At 36.5% G+C, this 20,679-nt stretch overlaps 1 protein-coding gene across 4 annotated transcripts in view; it reads left to right on the top strand.

Annotated features, from left to right (window-relative positions):
- CWF19L2 (CWF19 like cell cycle control factor 2) overlaps nt 1–20,679 on the top strand; it is a 176,249-nt gene that overhangs the window by 71,788 nt on the left and 83,782 nt on the right. The gene's annotated exons all lie outside the window — the stretch shown is intronic.

Below are 20,679 nucleotides of genomic sequence, written 5' to 3'. Positions count from 1 at the left end.
CAGTGAGCCAAGATCACACCACTGCACTCCAGCCCGGTAAGGGAGCAAGACTCTGGTCTCAAAAAAGAAAAGAAAAAAAAAAAGAAATTATTTGCACTAATATATTATGAATTATGGAGAGGCATCTGGGAATAATCTTAAATCTATTTATATGAAAATGTATATCATTTTGATACATCATTACGGGTAGGATGAATTTTTGTTTCAAATAGCATTCTTTGTTGCAGTCTCTTCCACTGAAGTCTCTTCCAAACACTACCATTAGCATTTTTTATAAAAGAGACATTGGTATTTAAACTATTCTGTAACAGGTTTTGGCAAACTGTGACCCCCATGGGAAAAATTCAGCCTACTGCCCATATTTGCAAATTAAGTTTTATTGAAGTACTACTCTACACGTATTTACATATTATCTAAGGCTGCCTTCACTCTATAATGGCTGAATTGAGTAGTTGTGACAGAGAGTGGTAGTCCATAAAGCTGCAGATATTTCCTGTGTGACTTTTTAAACAAAAAAATGCCCAACTTCCACCCTATAATAACAATGGTTACTTTTTGGTAGTGGGAGTTTGAACTGACTCACTGAGATATAGCCATGGGATGGGGAGACTTTTCACTGTTTCTTTTCAGACTTACAATCTTTTATTTTTTTAACCTTTAAGATTCACACAATTATGTAAGTATGTTACCTGGTAAAAAATTAAACTTAATGAAAACTAAAATAAAGTAACCAAGATATCTGTGTGTGTATGTATGTGTTGGGGAAGAGGGCAGTAAAGTAAAATTGAGTTTAAATGGAAATGGCTTTTTGAGTTACATGAGATCTTACATTTAGCCCATTAAGATAATTTTACTTCTGTTTACTTTGGAAAAAATGCCAGAAATTTCCTAGGGTCTGGAATTTTAATGCAGAAAAAAGGAAGACATATTTTTGTTAGTTTCCTTTTCAAAAGTGGTACCTCTGTGTATGAAGTCTGAATTAAATAGTTTTAGTAATCTTATAAACCATTCAAGTTTATGAATCATAAACCAAGTTAAAGAAAAATCCTTCTTAAAAATTGTAATAGCGCTGGGTGCAGTGGCTCACCCCTGTAATCCCAGCAATTTGGGAGGCCTAGGTGGGTGGATCATGAGGTCAGGAGTTCAAGACCAGGCTGGCCAACATAGTGAAATTTTGTATCTACTAAAAATACAAAATTAGCCGGGCATAGTGGCACGCATCTGTAGTCCCAGCTATTCGGGAGGCTGAGGCAGGAGAATCGCTTGAACTCAGGAGGTGGAGCTTGTGTTTACCTGAGATCATACCACTGCACTCCAGCTTGGACGACAGAGCAAGATTCTGTCTCAAAAAAAAAAAAATTGTATAGCCATTTATCAATTCAGCAGTTATTATTGAACACTTAATTAGTCTCAGATGCCATTTTAGTTGAGGGATACATAGAAGCAATTAAGTCAATATTTGTGCTCTCAGGTGCTTATATTTCTAGTGGATGAAAAAGTGAACAAATATATAAACTATATAACAATATATTATAAAATTGAAAATAGTTTTGTAGAAAATGAAGCAAAGTAGAAGGAACTGGGATGATATTTTCAACAGAGTGTTGAGGGAAAGTCTGTCTGTATAGGTGATGTTTCATCAGACTGAAAAAAGTGAGCGAGGGGTCCTTGTGAATATCTGAGGGAAGATTATTTCAAGTAGAAGAAACAGCAAAGGATCCGAAGCAAAGACAAGCTTGAAGAACATCAAGAAACTGCAAAAAGACAAGTGTGACTGGTAGTAGAGGGTGGAAGAGAAAGAGAAGTAGAGATGAGATAGGAGACAGAAGTCAGATTATGTAAGGCAGGGGGTCCATATCCCTGGACCACGGATGGGTACTGGTCTGTGGCCTGTTAGGAACTGGGCTGCACAGCAAGAGGTGTGCAGAGCAGGCCAGCCAGTATCATTGTCTAATTTCCACCACCTGTCAGATCGGTGGCAAGATTCTCATAGGAGCATGAACCCTATTGTGAATTACACATATGAGGGATCTAGGTTACACACCCGCTTATGAGAATCTAATGCCTGTTGATCTGAGGTGTAACAGTTTCATCCTGAAAGCAGCCCCACCCCGACCACCACCCCTGCTGCCCTGTCTGGGGAAAAATTGTCTTCCACGAAACTGGTCCTTCGTGCCAAAAAGGTTGGGAACTGCTGAGGTAGGGTCTTACAGGCCATGGATAACTTTCACATTTGTTTTAATGATGGGGAGCCATTTGAAGGTTTTTTTGTTTTTGTTTTTGTTTTGTTTTTTTTTGCAAGGCTGTGTCATGATTTGGTTTATATTTTTGACAGAATTTTTCTGGCTGCTCTTTTGAGAAGGCAATGTAGAGAGGCATTAGTGGAAGCAAGAGATCACTTAGGAGGAGAGTGTTATATTAGTTCAGATAGAGCCATGGATGAATTACAGTGGTAAAACTGGTGAAAAGTGTCAGGATTTGGGGCATTCCTGGTGCCATATATTGAAATGGGAAAAATTGCAGGAGGGACAAATTTTGAGGGGGTGGGAAATCAAGAATACTGTTATGGATGTGTGAAGTATGAAATGCTCGGTCACATGGTAGTGTGGGGTGACTGCCCCTGGAGTTCTGGGTAGATGCTGGCTCTCCCATATAGATTTGGATGTGTTAGCTTTTTTTATTTTTATTTTTTTTGAGACAGAGTCTCCCTCTGTCACCAGGCTGGAGTGCAGTGGCTCAATCCCGGCTCAATGCAACCTCCACCTTCTGGGTTCAAGCGATTCTCCTGCCTCAGCCTCCCAAGTAGCTGGGACTACAGGCGCGCATCACCATGCCCAGCTAATTTTTGTATTTGTAGTAGAGACGGGATTTCACCACTTTGGACAGGCTGGTCTCTATCTCTTGACCTTGTGATCCGCCAGCCTCAGCCTCCCAAAGTGCTGGGATTACAGGCGTGAGCCACTGCGCCTGGCCCTGTGTTAGCATTTAAATAGTATTTAAAGGAGTGGGATTGAAGAAATTGTTAATGAGGAGAGTCTGAAGACTGTGTCCTGGAGAGGACAGAAAGGATTCAGCAAATAAAACTGAGAAGTGCAGCCAGTGAGGCAGAAGGAAAACCAAGGGTGTGGTGTTTCAGAAGACAGAGAGGAGGTTGTGAATGACTATGTCAGCTGCTTCTAAGAGGTGAGGAAAATCTTTGAAGATGGGAAATGGCCACTGGATTTGGCAGTGTAGAGGTTTCTGGTGACTTTAAAGTATGGGTTTTTTCTTGACCAATAAGGAAAAAAGCCTGATTATGTTGGGTTCAAGAGTGAATTTGAGAAGAATTGACCTTAGAAGGGAGCTGATTACCATCCATCAATTATATAAGGAGGAAAGGCAGAGTATTAGTATATAGATGTAGGTAGATTCTTAAATTTGGTAGTAGAAAAATGAACAAGGGCCAGGTGTGGTGGCTCACACCTGTAATCCTAGCACTTTGGGAGGCCAAGGTGGGAGGATCACTTGAGGCCAGGAGTTCAAGACCTGTCTTGGCAACAAAGTGAGACCCCCCTATCTCTACAGAAAATAAAAAATCAGCTGAGTGTGGTGGTACGTATCTGTAGTTTCAGCCACGTAGGAAGCTGAGGTGGGGCGATCACTTGAGTTTAGGTGGATGTCTGAAACTGTGGATGGTACCAAACTGTATGTATGCTATGTTTTTTTCCTATTCATACATACCTATGATAAATTTTAACTTATAAAGTATAATTGATAGACATAGTAAGAGATTAACCACAATAATCATAAAATACAAGTATAACAATATGCCTGCATCGCTACTCTTGGAATTTAAGGCTGTTATTAAGTAAAATAAGGGTTACTTGAACACAAACTCTTTTATGCTGCAACAGTCAGTCATAACTGAGATGGCTACTGAATAACTAAATGGACAGACAGGTAGCATACACAGTGTGGGTGTGCAGGACAAAGGGCCGATTCATGTCCTCTGGGGGCATGGAGAGAACAGCATATTTCATCACACTACTCAGAATGCCACATAATCTAAAACTTATGGATTGTTTATTTTTGAAATTTTCTTTTTAATATTTTTGAACCACAGTTGACCGCAGGTAACTGCAGTCACAGGAAGTGAAACCACAGATAAAGGGGGGTTACTGTATTGTATAGGATTGCTTATTTAATATTAGCTGATTTGGCAATAATTGCATCTTCATTACTTTCCCTAAACATTTTACATTTTTGATTTTTTTTTTAATTGAAGTTTACTAAGCCAGAACATTATAGAAGCTAGAATATAAAAATTTACCAGTGACATCTGGCCCTTAAATTTCTATTTCTGGTCTGTATGAGCTGAAATAGAAAGTTTTGACTTACAAAATAATGTCCCAATTTTATAAGATGACTTGTTTTGGATTAAATAGTTATATGAAACCATTCCTATTAAAATCTATTTATGAGAAGTCTTCCTAGGATAGACAGTAGGCACTCAAATGTTTCTTCCTCACCTTTCGTTCATTTTTTATATTATTTATAAATATATGCTTGTTTTGTTTTTTATATGATTTAGGTATTACCCGGTAATTTCAGCAGGAATCAACCAGAACTGGTAGCATTAGTAAACCTACAAATTAGATAAACTATTGAATGTGCAGCTAATAATACACATTCAATCCACACTTTAAAAAAATTTTTTGATTCACCAATTTATATATTATCGAATTTGTAGCAGTGTTGTGTTAATATGTTGACAAATGTGTTATTTTTGTCCAAGCAATTTTTTTTTTGTATTATTTAATGGAGGTGTTTTTTCTAAATATACCAAACAGTGTCGATTCCTACCTATGTGCAGTGGGGCCAATGGAAGTACAGGTTGCTATGGAAATGCTGATTTTGCATTGGGATTTTTACTTCATCCTGCCTAATAATTACAGCAGAGTAACAATTTGTTTTGTATGTTTAATGATTAAAATCAGCTCTGCTAAAAATTTGAAATGTTACTAAAAGCCTATAAAAAAAGAAAGTATTTAAAGTGTTGGCCATTTCTAAGAATACTGTGCTTAATTAATCCTTTCACTCTTATAAGTTTATGAACTAAAGTAGCTAAGTTATTGAATTTTTGATAGTAATATTGCTGGTATATAGTTTAGTTATGTCAAATGTTTTCGTGAATGACCACAGAAGCTCATTATCCTTTGTTTCTTTTTATTATTAAAGTTATTTGTCTAGTTTAAAGTCATTAGACAGAGGTTGGCACACTTTTTACATTTCTTTTTGTTATTAGTTTAAAGTCATTAGTCTAGTTTAAGGTCATTAAACAGAGGTTGGCAAATGTTTCTTGCAAAGGGCCAGATAGTAAATATTTTTAGCTTTCTGTTGGAATTACCAGCACTGCTGTTGTAGCATAAAAGCAGCCATACACAGTATGTAAATGAATGTGTTTGACTATATTCCAACAAAACTTTATTTACAAAAACACGTGGATGGGCTGGGCGCGGTGGTAATCCCAGCACTTTGGGAGGCCAAGGTGGGCGGATCACGAGGTCGGGAGATCAAGACCATCCTTGCTCACATGGTGAAACCCCGTCTCTACTAAAAATACAAAATAATTAGCCGGGTGTGGTGGCAGGCACTTGTAGTCCTAGCTGCTTGAGAGGCTGAGGCAGGAGAATGGTGTGAACCCGGGAGGTGGAGCTTGCAGTGAGCTGAGATTGTGCCACTGCACTTCAGCCTGGGCAACAGAGCGAGACTCCATCTCAAAAAAAACAACAAAAAAACAAAAAAACAAAAAACATGTGGATGGCCTGATGTGGACTGGAAGTTGTAGTTTTTCAGTCCCTGGATTCGGACATAAAACCTTCAATGCAAATGTATTTGAATTTAGGTACAGGTTGAACATACCTCATCCAAAAATTAGAAATCTGAAATGCATTAAAATTCAAAATTTTTGGGGCACCAAAATAGTGACCCATTTGCTTTTTGATGGTTCAGAATATACAAACTTGGTTGCATGTACTATTTAAAACATTGTATAAAATTACCTTCAGGCTATATGTATTAGGTATATATGAATCATAAATGAATTTCAAATTTAGACTTAAGTCCCATCCCCAAGATGGAATGTATATGTAAACATTTTAAAATCCAAAACAATTCAACATCTGAAACACTTCTGGTTCCAAGCATTTTGGGTATGTGATATTCAACCTGTATTTCTCTTACTTAGTAGTTCCCCTGAAAATGGATCTTAGGCCTTGGGAAAAATAGCTACTCAGGAATAGTTGATATAAATTTATAGAACAAGACTGCTTATTTATTTAGTCAACAAATGTTAATTGAACTCATTCAGTGTATGAGGTGTTTGTTCTACTGGGGACATACTGGCACATGAAGAAGAAATGATCCTTGACTTTATGGAGCTTATTAGGCTAGTGGGGGAAAAGGAAGCACTAAATAAATAGCTATGAAAAATAGTTCAGTAATTTTGGACTTACAAAGAACTGTGACAGACAAGTGAAAGTCTTTTGGAAGTAACACCTGGATGACCTGATTTAAACTAGGGGCACAGGAAAGGTTTCATGTTGAACAGAAGTCTGAAACTACCTGTGCTCAGTATTTAGATCTGCCCTATTGCTTTTTGCTGTTGATGTGTATTTTACTTTTTTTTTTTTTTTTTTTTTGAGGCAGAGTCTCGCTCTGTCGCCAGGCTGGAGTGCAGTGGCGTGATCTCAGCTCACTGCAAGCTCCACCTTCCGGGTTCACGCCATTCTCCTGCCTCAGCCTCCCGAGTAGCTGGGACTACAGGCGCCCGCCACCACGCCCAGCTAATTTTTTTGTATTTTTAGTAGAGACGGGATTTCACTGTCTTAGCCAGGATGGTCTCGATCTCCTGACCTCGTGATCTGCCTGCCTCGGCCTCCCAAAGTACTGGGATTACAGGCATGAGCCACCGTGCCTGGCCCTTATTTTTGATTAGTACCTTATATTTGTTTATTTAATTTTTACTGCCCATTCTTTTCTTGCAGTTCCAAAATTCAGGTTATGTTTATGTTCTTTCCAGGTGTGTTTTACCATTAAAACTTTAATAGCATATCTTTCTTATAACAAAACCAAGAAAGATATCTCATGACAAATATGAACTTAATTGTGTTTTTTATAGGGGAATTAAGAGTCATGGTTTTTTATCCTTTCTATATTTTCCAGATTTTTTTGAATATGTACTACATAATTAATGAAAAGAGGGGAATAAAAAATATCCTGAAAAAGATGTGTGAGAAAAACTCTCTTCTAAACTGTTTTTCCTTTATTCTTACATCACAATCATCAACACAGAAGACTTCTGTGACCAAATGTGTGGGATTTTTTTCTCCACACACCGAGCATTGGACACCAGCAAGATGTCCTCTCATTCAACTCCAGCACTGTCTACCTGGAGATAGTGTCTGATTCCACAGGTTGGGGGCTCAGTCCCCAAATCTGTCCCCCAGATGCCCAGACTGTTGCCAGTCACAAGTCTGGGCTTCCAGAACTTCTGACCACCCAGCTTCAAGTTGGGGTTTGCATGACCCCCCCACCCTTCGGGTTCGATTAATTTGCTGGAGCAGCTCACAGAATTCAGGGAAACACTTAAATTACATTTACTGGTTTATTATAAAGGTTCTCACAAAGGATATAGGTGAAGAGACGTGTAGGGCAAGGTATGAGGGTGCAGAGCTTCCTTGTCATCCCTGGGAGTGCCACCCTCCAGGAACCACCACGTGTTCAGGTATCCAGAAACTCTCTAAACCCAGTCCTCTTGGGTTTTTGTGAAGGCTTCATGGCTTCAGTATTCCTTCCCCCATTGCGTAGGATGTGACCCTCTCTGGGGATGGTCTTAAGACCCACAATAAAAAAGGTAGGAGAAGATTAGAGTCCTGCCCCAAGGAGGGCAGGAGAGAGACTGTTTCCTGAGGCCTGCCTCTGAGGCTTGAGATACCCAACATTATAATACAAGACTGTAACAATCGCTGTGGGAGTTATGAATCAGGAACTGTGAATGAAAACCAACGCATTTCATAACACCACAGAAATGTATGTTGGTCTAATTTTCTTACCATAGATATGCTAGTATGTTTACTATGTTATGTTACTTTATTATGTTCTAGAACTTAATAGGTATATAGTAACTTATTTTTGACAAAGAAATTTCTTCCTTTGAAATCATAGAACCAAAGAATTTTAGATTTGGACAGGGAGCTTACTAATCTTGTTTCACCTTTCACTTTCACAACTGAGGGAACTGAGACTTTGAGAGAATGAAATGACTTATGCAAGGCTAAGTAACTTTCCTAGTCTCTACAGCTAATGAGTTGCAAAAGCCAGCACCAGAAGCTTCAGCTTTACTTTTCAGTCCACATTAAACAATACTGTCATTCAAATGACTCATGTTAATGGATAGTTGTTGACTGTTACCTACATTTAATTGTCTTTGTCCAATTTCCATGTATCATTTATTGGTATTTGGGAATAATGAGCTGTGTATGCTTTGCTCTTTCTTAAAATACATTCTATTGACTCCAACATTCTTTAAATATAAACTCTTCCATTTAAAATTTAAGACGTCAGTGTTACCTTGGCAACATAAACTCAGGCACATCTTCAAGAGATCTATATACATCTTTCCTCATTAATTTTGTTAGCACTGTGGGCAGTAATTTTATCCTTTTTGTACTAATAGAGCATTAATCATGGGCTGGAGGGGATGAAAAATGAAAGGTACAAGAGAGGAATGATAAGGGAGAGAAAAAAAGACTAATAATTAGGATTTTACCTTAAATTATAAAAAAAGATGATTTTATTGTCTAATAAAGTGTTTGTATTTTTACTGATTTATTTTCTCTGTGTTTGTAACACTTAAGGCTTAATATATCTTCCCCTGGAAGTAATCTTTAAGATACATATTACATGTTTCTCTAATAATATACCGTTGAAATCCCCTACTATTTTATTCCCAGTAAACTGTAATAATCTCAAATTTTGAGAGATTAAGTGATATACCATTCTTAAATGTATGATTAGAATAAGGTAAGGAATATTGAAATTGCCATCTTACTGCAGCAACCCCTTGGTCATTTTAATTCTCATAGTAGTCATTTTCATTGTCACAGACTTTAATAGATACACAGTGAAATTATCTTTGGAGGAGACCAATCCAAGCGTGTGAAATCATGTATATGTTCCTGTGATATCCCCTCAAGGAAATTTGAAATTTGGATGTCATAAAATAATAAATGTGATATTTTGCCTTTTTATAGAACTGAATAAGATAAATATTGACTTAGTTGATTCATTTTCCAAAAGATGTAAGCTTGAATCCAGTTCAAGCTGCTGAACAAAATAATTTTTGTTTTTCTGAACCTCACCTGTGGGTGAGGGGAGTGGGAAGAAGGAGGGATCACGAGAAGAATTTATTTAATGTTTTTTAGTTCAGGTCCTAGTTGGGTTTTTTTATGATGAAATATACGTAACATAAAATTTACCATTTTAACCATTTATAATATACAATTCAGTGGCATTAAGTATTAATAAATTGACAATATTTTGCAACCATCACCACTATCCATTTCCAGAACATTTTTTCATTATCTCAAACAGAAGCTCTATACCCATTGAACAGTAGTTCTCCTTCCCACTGTCCTGCTCACTCCCATCTACCCCAACCTCCTGGTCACCTCTTTCTGTCTCTGTGAATTTGCCTGTTCTAGGTAATTAATGATAAGTAGAATCATATAATACGTGTCCTTTTGTATCTGATTTATTTCACTTAACATAATGTTTTCAAGTTTTCCAAGTATTTAGCATGTTTCAGAATTTCGTTGCTTTTTAAGGCTGAATAACTCTATTATATGTATATAACACATTTAAAGACTCCATTCATGGACACTTGGGTTGCTTCCATCTTTTGGCTATGTGAATAATGCTCTTATGAACATTGGTGTATAAGTGTCTGCTTTCAATTTGTTTGGGTATATATTAATATCTAGACATGGAATTGCTAGACCATATGGTAACCGTATGTTTAACTTTTTGAGGAACCACCAAGCTATTTCCCACAGTTTGAACAATTTTACACTCCCACTAGCAATGCATGTAGGTTCCAACAGTGTCTCCACATTTTTGCCCACACTTATTTTTATTTTGTTTTATTTTTTGTAAAAGCTATCCTTGGTGAGAAGTGGTATCAGTTGTGATCAGGTCCCAGTTCTTGACCCTGGTGAGATTTTATGAGTTCTGTTGGACAATTCTCACAGATTTTAATTAAAGTTTAAATTGTTGATAGTTGAGCATACTGGTTTAATAGCTTCACTGTCCATAGAGTCCAAGATGATATGAAGTTTATATTTAATCAACGAATTCATCTATTTCCATTGGATTTAAGGGCTTGGAGCTTGAAGGATAGTTTCACAGTTTTGATTAAAATTTTGACTTAATAAACATTGTCATAAAATTTGAAATGGTTTTGTAAGAATTAGACTGCAGTCTGTTTTTCATTGTTGGTAATCGTTGTGTAATAATGCAGCACTAATTAAATAGATTCATTGCAAACCATTTTTTTTTTTTTCTACAGAATGACACTAAAAAAGCCTCTAGTTTTCATAGAGGTTTTTTCAAGGATCTGAGTATCTGGTTCTTAAAAAAATGACAGTTTGTAGTATTTCAGGTTTTTCTTTATGCAGACATCAAAATGGGAAAACAAATTAGCTTTCATGGTTAGAAGACATTAATATTTTTGTATGTTTAGAATTTAGGTTATGAATTCACTTCTGGTAACTTCTATAACCAGGCTTGAATTTGGAAACTGAACAGACTATCAGTAATAAATCAGTTTAACTCCCTAACTCATGTGGATGGTTGTTATCATTAGTGGATGCAAAATAACTTTTCATGTGCAATTATCAGAGTCAGAATCCCTCAGGAGCATGGCTTCACAGCCTTAGCACTATTGCTATTTTGGGCTGGCTAAGTCTTTGTTGTGGAATGACTGTCTGTGAACCATAGAAGGTTTTGTAGCATCCCTGGCCTCTGGCCAGTAAATACCAGTAGCAACCCCTCTCACCCTAAGTTGTGACACCCAAAAATGTCTCCATATATTGCCAGATGTCCCAAATAAGGGCCAGGAAGCAAAAAATTGCCTCATTTGAAAACACAATCTTGGGAGAATCTGGAGAAAATAGTAATAACTACAAATTTTTGAGGACTTGCTAGGTGCCAGACCCTTTACATACCATAATACTTATAATTGTCTCTCAGCAGTGGTATAATTAACCACATATAATAAAAACTGATGCTCAGAGATATACAGTAACTTGCCCATGATCACGTATCTCTTTAACGAATCTGGCTTATTTTCAGTATTTCCTATATCATTGTGTAGTACTACTATCTAACCTAGATTAGAAAGCTAGTAGTTATCAGATGAGGGAGAAAGATCTCTCCTTTATTCTCCACATCCAATCTGTCACCATTCTTGTCTTCCTACGCCCAATCTACTTCTCTTTGTATCCATGCTATCTTTGTTTCTTATCTGGTCTATGAAATAGCCTTCTAACTAGTTTTCTAGCATTCGTTCTTATCCTCTTCCACTTCTTTCTTAACTCTTATCTCCCTGAAACCAGAATAATTTTTTGTTCAAAATGTACATCTCATCCTTTAGTCCCTAGGTTAAAACAGTTTGAACGGTATTTTGTTGCTGTTAGGCTGAAGACCACATTTTAAAATGTGGCCTAACAAGACCTCGAATGGCCTGGTTGTTATCTCTGTATCCTCATCTTGAATCACACCCTTTTGTTTTGGTTCTGCTGGTCCATCCATGTTGACTTTCATTCAGTTTCTCAAATTAATGTGCTTTCTCCTGCCACAAACTGCATATGCTGTTTCCACTTTTTTTTTTTTTTTGCCACCTTTTATCTCTTTTTATCTAGTTGATTAAACAGAAGATTCATACAAATCTTATCTTCATCCTAACTTTTTCTGGGAAGGCTTTACCTAACATCTCAAATTGCCATCACAGCTATAACTTGACAGTTCTTTGAGTAATGCTTTAGTTAGTGTCTTTCCCACTATTCTGTAAGCTTTCATATGATTGGCTCACCAATATATCCTATCTAGTGTAGTCATTAACACATAATAGCATTTAATAAATATTTGTTTTCTGGAATCTCATATTTGAGACTTGAAGTCAAGTGCATGGAATTCCAGAAACCGCCCTTTCACTATTATACAAAATTGCTTAGAAAGTTTAGATATATTCTGTTGTTCCCATTGATGTCCGTGGTTTTGATTTTGCAACAATAATATTTACAAAACAAGCACAAAAAAAGGATGATGAATAAAATGATGTCTTGGACATGGAGGTCGGGGGACTGTCTTTCATCTCTTATTTTTGTTGTCCTTTTTTGTTGACTTTCTCCACTTCTTTCGGGTAGAGATCACTTTTTAAGAATTTCAAAATGATGGCAACAATGAGCTGTGAAGAAATTGTCATCTTCAGGTTTTATCATCTAGAACTGCGGTCACAGGGACAGTCAGATCCTGGGGCAGGTTTCCTGGAACATGTGATTAATTTGTAGTGCACAGAATCAAGAATTGAATATAAACGTTTTTAAATTTCAAAAATAATGATATTCTTTCAGTATATTTTAGTGTATAACTAGAACCTCAGATGCTTAACAAATGGCATGAGCATATTATTAGCTTGCCTGAATAAAATTAGCAATGTTTTAATAGCACCTTTAAAAAAAATCAGTGTGTAATTCATGCCTTACTTTAAATATTGAATACATAAAATTAAACGTAAGTCAATGTCATATGGGAGAATAGTCTTGAGTCCTGCTTCTAATTCCTATCTTTGTCTCTTTTCTATCAAGGAATTCAGGTAGGAATTAGGATTTTTATACATCTTGGCATAATATACATGACCCATTAACACTAAAGATAGAAACTAGAGGCCGGGCGTGGTGGCTCACGCCTGTAATCCCAGCACTTTGGGAGGCCAAAGTGGGTGGATCATGAGCTCAGGAGATCAAGACCATCCTGGCTAACTTGGTGAAACCCTGTCTGTACTAAAAATACAAAAACTTAACTGGGCATGGTGGCGGGCGCCTGTAGTCCCAGCTACACGGGAGGCTGAGGCAGGAGAATGGTGTGAACCCGGGAGGCGGAGCTTGCAGTGAGCCAGGATCGCGACACTGCACCCCAGCCTGGGCGACAGTGCCAGACTCCCATCTCAAAAAACAAAACAAAACAAAGCAAAACAAAACAAAACAAAACAAAAAAAAAACCCCACAAAACTAGAAATCTTAAAATCGTGAAAGAGCAATTTTCTCAGAAAAGAATAATTTTTGTTAAATAGTTTTATTAAAGGTATTGTACAGACTAAAATGAAAAAAATAAGTACTCGCAGTAGTTTGATGTTAAATTATCTATATTACAAAACAAAGATGATGGGATTTACTTATAATGCTCCCGATTCTTTTGGACATACAAAATTCTATTGCTACCTGTTTGTCAAAGCCAACATTAAAGTTTATTTTTATTTACTTAGATGGTAAGAGAGTGTAGAATTAAAAACTGTCCTAGATTTTGGTTGCTAACAGGTCAGATCTCATGCTATTTATGGCATCTGAAATATCCACTTCCATTTTCAGTGTTTAAGATCAGGTTTTCTCAATTCCGTGACTCAACCTCAGTGATTTCTTCTCTTTTCCCAGGCCATGCTGATGGTTTGTTTTTTTTTTCCCCTTGAAGAAACAATCACTTGCGAAAGAATGACTCATTCTTGTGCCATAAACTTCTCTCTCTAATATGTTGGTTTTAATTCTCAAATGTTTTGTGAGGAACAAGGAAGACAAGAAGCAAACTTAAGGGACTCAGATAATCTGGAAGTGAAAGAATTTGGTTCTCATGTCATGGTAACTCACAAGATTTTAATACTATTTAATGGAATTACATTGGTGTATCTTGTCTTACTCCCCTCCCCTCTTTTTTAAACAGGCTTGGTTAGTTAGCATGACTTATTAAGCATATCTGTTTAGCTGCTGACTTTTTAGCATTGCAGTGGTACATGATTTAAAAGAAGAACAACTTTTAGAAATACAGTCACCTGAGAGTTCCTGTAGTAGGATGTATTTTACTTGCGATTTTTCCCAGAACTTAAACTTAATGTGTTATTTAATTATTAGTAGGCTGAGTATCAAAGGACTGTTGACTTTGTTGGCTGCTTATTTGGTAGTTACGTCAATAATTGAAACATGTGGATGTATTTCTAACCATATCAAAAAGCTAATATTACAGTTGCATCACTACACTCTAGCCTGGGCTACAGAGTGAGATCTTGTCCCAAAAAAAAAGCTAACACTTGAAAGTTAGTTTTAATTATTTGTAAAAGAGCTAGGTGATACTATATTTCATGTAGTGTAAATACATAAGGTGAAGACTAACACCACAGTTTTAATTATGCTGTCTTAATACATCATTATTTGCTCTTCTGTGTCTTTATCAAGTCAGCAGTTGGCTCTAGTTCCACTTTGAAAAATAATTTCTTGTTGGAATCATTTTCTTTGGTTGGGTTTTAAATCTTAATTTTGAAAATGTATGTAATCAGTGTCCTTACTTGCTTCTAGTAATAAGTTATTGTGAATATTTTGACATCATAATAATGCAATATGCAAATGAGAATTAGTAGTAAAAGGGACAGTATTCAAAAAGTTACCTCTAGCTAGGATGTCACTGTGGGCCAGAGAATAAGACAAGCATATGTGTCTCTTTTTGTGGTTTGTCATTATGGTTTTAAAAGTGTGGCGTTTTGTGTTTCTTCTCTTGATACTAGTCAAATGTTTATGGATTGTAGACTAGCTTTTCTATTTTTGTTCCAAATGTAACAATTATTTATTGATTACCTAGAGAGGGTGCCTCTGAAGCTCTACTTTTATATTATACATAATTCTAATGTACTTGGTTATCCAGTTTTAGAAAAGAAATATGATAAAAGCATCAAATTATAAGTGAAGAAACAGACTACCACAAGGAGCTTATGGCAGTAAGAACTGACAACAGACTTTATAGAGAGCACAAATAATGAAGGAAAAAAATGGGTAACTAAAAAACCACGTAACTCTTGCTGATATAGTTAGCATAGAAGCAACTGGCGTTACATTCTGGCCAAGCTAAATTCTGATTTGGAGGAGTTGCTGGAAGGGAAGAAAGGCCAATGGTTCAATCTTGGGAGGTTGTGTTTCCAGGAATGTATCCATTGTCCCTAGGTTTTCCAGTTTGTGAGCATATAGTTCATCATCATAGTCACTGATGCTCTTTTATATTTCTGTGATATCAGTTGTAATGTCTCCTTTTATATTTCTGATTTTGAATGCACCTAACATTCTGAAGCACTGTTCCTGAATTAAAACACATTATTATCACAGTAATTATTGTGTATTATCAGGAAAAGATTAAAGTTTCATTAATTGTATTTTAAAAGGCAGGAAAGCTTGTAACACTGTTTGGGAATATTTTGTTTCAAAACGACTACAAAAGAAATGTTTTTATACTTAAATGGTAAACCTTTAGCTATTTGAAAAATTTTGCTAATTAGAAAAACACATTCTGCCAGTTTACATTAACCAAGGTTATATCCTGAATATCAGTCATAATTTGACACCTCACACATTATCAGTTGTCAGTTACTGTTTAATAAAATCATTATATCTTTATATCTTTCTTCTCTTCTGTATGTGATTTATTCATGAAGTTTAGTAGTTACTGTGATGGCAAGGGGATGTGTATGCCAGACAAATTTTCAAAATAGAAGAATCTTTAGCATGCTTAAATACTTAGATTCTGATTTAGAAGAGTTAAAAAGGGAAGAAAGGTCAGTGGTTCAATCTTGGAACGTTTTATGTTTCTAGGAATATATCCATTTCCTCTAGGTTTTCTATTTTGTGAGCATGTAGTTGATCATCATAGTCTCTGATGCTCTTTTGTATTTCTGTGATATCAGTTGTAATGTCTGCTTTTACATTTCTGATTTTGTTTGTTTGGATCTTATCTCTTGGGTAATTTAGCTAGCAGTTTATCGATCTTGTTTATCTTTTCAGAGTCAACTTTTTATTTTATTGATCTTTAGTATTTTTTGGGGAGGTGTCTCAATTTATTCTGCCCTGATCTCTCTTTTCTTCTGCTAATTTCAAGTTGGTTTCTTCTTGCTTTTCTAGTTTCTTGAGGTACAGATTATTATTCATTTGTTATTTTTCTACTTTGTTGACGTAGGCATTTAATGCTATAAAATTCTCTCTTAGCATTGTTTTTGCTGTATTTTACAGGTTTGAGTATGCTGTATTTGCATTTTCATTTGTTTAAAAAAATTCACTAAATTTTCAGGATACAAAACTAATGTACAAAAATCAGTAGTATTTCTATACATTGATAACAATGTAGCTGAGAATGAAGTCAAGAAGGCAATCCCATTTACAATAGCTATAAAAAATAATACCTAGGAATATATTTAACCAAGGAGGTGAAAGATCTCTACAAGGAAAACTATAAAGCACCTGTGAAAGAAATTGTTGATGGACACAAATAAATGGAAAAACATCCCATGCTTATAGATCAGAAGACTTCATATCAATAAAATTACCGTACTGGCCAGAGTAATCTGCAGGTTGATTGTAATCTCTATTAACATACCAACAGCGTTTTTCACAGAATTAGAACAAACAGTCTTAAAATTCATATGGAACCAAAAAGGAGCCTTAATAGCCAAAGAAATCCTAAGCAAAAACAAACAAAAAAACCCAAAGCTGCAAAGCTGCAGGCATCTGATTATGTGACTTCAAATTATACTAAAAAGGCTATGGTAACCAAAATAGCATGGTACTGACATAAAAAAATAGACATACAGATCAATGGAACAGAACAGGAAATACAGAAATAAAGCCACATATTTACAATCAACTGACAAAGTTGACAAGAACATACACTGGGGAAAGGGTACCCTTTTCAGTAAATGGTGCTGGGAAAATTGGTTTGCCCTGTGCAGAATAAGTATGAAACTAGACCCATATCTCTCAACATACACAAAAATCAACTTAAGACGGATTAAAGACTTAAATGTAAGACCTGAAGCTATAAAATCCCTAGAAGAAAACCTAGGGAAAACTCTTCTGGACATTGATCTAGACAAAGAGTTCATTACTAAGACCTCAAAGGCCTGAGCAATAAAAACAAAAACAAATGGCAGTAAATTAAACTAAAAAGCTTCTGTGCAGCAAAAGATATAATAAACAGTAAACAGACAACCTGTACAGTGTGAGAAAATATTTGCAAAATATGCATTTGTCAAGGGTCTAATATCCAAGAATATACAAAGAACTCAATTCAGCAACAACAACAAATAATCCCACTAAAAAGTGGGCAAAGGATATGAATAGATATCTTTCAAAAGAGGATGTACAAATGGTCAACAGGTAAATGAAAAAATGTTAAACATCACTAATCATCTGAAAAATGGACATTAAAACCACAATGATATATTTTCTTACCCCAGCCAGAATGGCTACTATTAAAAATAAAATAAAAAAAAAAAATAACAGATGCTTGTGAGGATGTGGAGATAAGGGAACTCTTCTGCCCTGTTGAGGGGAATGTAAATTGGTACAACCTCTATGGAAGATGGTATGGAGATTTCTCAAAAAACTAAAAGTAGAACTATCATTTGTTTCAGCAATCCCATTACTAGGCACCTACTCAAAGGGAGATAAATCATTATAAAAAAATACCCACACTTGTATGTCTATTGCAGCAGTGTTCACAAGAGCAAAGATAATGGAATCAGCCTGTGTCTATCAGTGGATGATTGGATAAAGAAAGTGTGGTATATATACACAATGGAATACTATTCGGCCATAAGAGAGAATGAAATCATGTTCTTCGTTTTTTTGTTTTTGCTGCAACATAAATGAATCTGGAAGCCATTATCTTAAGTGAAACAAGTCAGGCACAGAAAGACAAATATCACATGTTCTCACTTGCAAGTGGGAGCTAAATAATGTATACACATGGACGTAGAGTATGGAATAATAGAAAATAGAGACTCAGAAGAATAAGGGGGTGGGAGGAGGACAGATGATGAGAAATTACTTAATGGGTGCAATGTACATTATTTGAGTGATGGATACTTTAAATGCCCTGACTTCATCACTATACACAATCTATGTATGCAACAGGTGAATACTAACAGGCACCCTCGAGGATCTCCTACGTTCCAGACATATTTCCTCTTACCTCCGTTGTGTAGTCCAATCCAATTTGCCCTTGATAGGATCAGTCGCTTCAGCCAATACGATGCCTTTTCATTCAATGGAGTGAGGAGTCAAAGCAGCCAGGTAGCAGTCTCAACTTCAAGTTCAGTGAGTCATTGTTGTTTCCCTTGGTGGAAGCAGTTCTCCTTTTTTTTTTTCTTTTTAAAATGTAGATGAGGTTCTGCCATGTTGCCCAGGCTGGTCTTGAACTCCTGGGTTCAAGGAATCTTCCCGCCTCCTACCTTGTCCTCCCAGAGTGCTGGGATTACAGCCGTGAACCACTGTGCCTGACCCTGTATTTCTCTGTTTGAAACTAAAACCTCTAGACCAGTAGAGTCTAAAGTTACAGGAATGGGAAGCAAAAATTTTGCTAGCTTATCCCAAAGGGTAACAGTCACTCCTATTTCTTCCCTAAGATTTCCCGACATGTGGATCCTAGTTGTGGATCATCATTGTTTGGATGCTACTTAGAGCATATACTGTATCCTGGAAGACATAACCCAGCCCTACAAGGGATGGTCACCTGGCTGGTTCTTGTAATTACACCTTCAAAAGGACAGTTCACTGTTCTCTCCAGCCAAGTACTTAAGAATGATGGGGGTTTTGGCAGAAGCATGGCACACCAGGAAGGCAAATCCATATCCAAAGTATCTATTCCAGTAAGAAGAAAGCATTGCCCCTTCCAGGATGGAAGCGGTCTGTTGTATTCACCTTGCTGCCAGAGGGACAGTTTCATATCAGGGGCTCAGTGTTGGTCTCTGTTGTTGGCAGACTGGGTACTCAGCAGTGGATGTAGCCCAGTTGACTTTGGTGAGTTGAAGCTCATGATGGTAAGCTCATGTGTAACTTTTATCTATGCATGGCTGTTTTGTTCACAAGCTTTGAGACAATGGTAGAAGTAGCTAGTGATAAGTCTTGTCATGTGGGACATAAGTATCCTTGCACTCTATATCTGTTTGCATACCTCTTCCCCAGACCTCCTTGTCATCAGTTCTCTTTTTGTGTTCTAAGTCCCTGACCATCCAGCCAAACATGATGTTGGGGAGTCCTCAAGACCACCTTTACTCCTGACACCAACTGCAAGTTCAGAGGCCCCTAAGGCCACTCTTGGGTTCAATATTTTACTGGAAGGACTCACAGAATTGACTAAAAGCTGTTACTCTCATGGTTAAAGTTGATTGCAGTGAAAGAATGCGGATTAAAGTTAGCGAATCCTCTCAACTCTTCCTCATTAAGCCCTAAGCAGCCACTAATCTATTTTGTCTATAGATTTCCCTGTTCTTGACATTTCATATGAATGGAATCATAGAATAGTGTTTTCTTAAATAACTGACTTTTTTCACTTAGCATAATGTTTTTATAGATCATCTGTGTTGTAACAAGTATCAGTACTTCATTCTTTTTATGGCCAAATAATACTGCATTGTGCGTACCACATTTTGTTTATCCATTCATCACTTGATGGACATTTAGAGTGTTTCCACCTTTTGGGTGTTATGAATAATGCTGTTGTGAAGATTCATGTACAGTTTTTTGTATGGGCATGTATTTTTGTTTTCCTTGGGTGTATATATCTAGCAGTGGAGTTTCTTTGTCGTGTGGTAACTCAACCTTGTCCAATCCGTGGCTTGTGGGCCACATGTGGCCCAGGACGGCTTTGAATGCAGCGCAACATAAATTTGTAAACTTTCTTAAAATATTATGAGCTTTTTGCGTTTTTTTTTTTTTTTTTTAGCTCATCAGGTATTGGTAGTGTCAGTGTATTTTATGTGGGGCCCAAGATGGTTCTTCTTCCAGTGTGGCCCACAGAAACCAAAAGATTGGGGACCTCTGTCGTAAGCTGTATGTTTAATATTTTATTAATTAATCTATGTTAAAATTTTGGGGAACTACCAGACTGTTTTCCAAAGCAGCTACACTATCTTACATTCCCATCAGCAGCGTATGAGGGTTCTGATTTTACCACATCCTTCACAACACTTGTTATTATCTGACTATTTGATTCTAGCCATCCTAATGAGTGTGAAATGGCTAACTCACTGTCATTTAGTTTGCGTTTATGGTGTACCAAATTGATTTTGTATAATATAATCAGCTTTTTAAAGGATTCTGTCTGAATGATGAAGAGGCATATTTTCATGCTCCTCTTTTCTTTCTTTATCTCCTTTCATCCAGCAGTTTTGTTCACTTTTTCCATCTTACGCTTAGTACATTCTCTACTATCTTTTATCAGTCTGTTAAAAAATGTTGATTGTTACTGTCAAATAACAAGAATATAGTAGGGTGGAGGTCATAGAAGAGGTATATATGATAGATAAATTAAAAATATTTTGTATCAAAGCCCAAA

This window comes from Rhinopithecus roxellana, chromosome 15 (genome assembly GCF_007565055.1).
Source record: "Rhinopithecus roxellana isolate Shanxi Qingling chromosome 15, ASM756505v1, whole genome shotgun sequence".
Classification (NCBI taxonomy): domain Eukaryota; kingdom Metazoa; phylum Chordata; class Mammalia; order Primates; family Cercopithecidae; genus Rhinopithecus; species Rhinopithecus roxellana.
The sequence above is the reverse complement of the archived record's forward strand: the minus strand, read 5'-3'. Positions and strand labels throughout refer to the sequence as shown.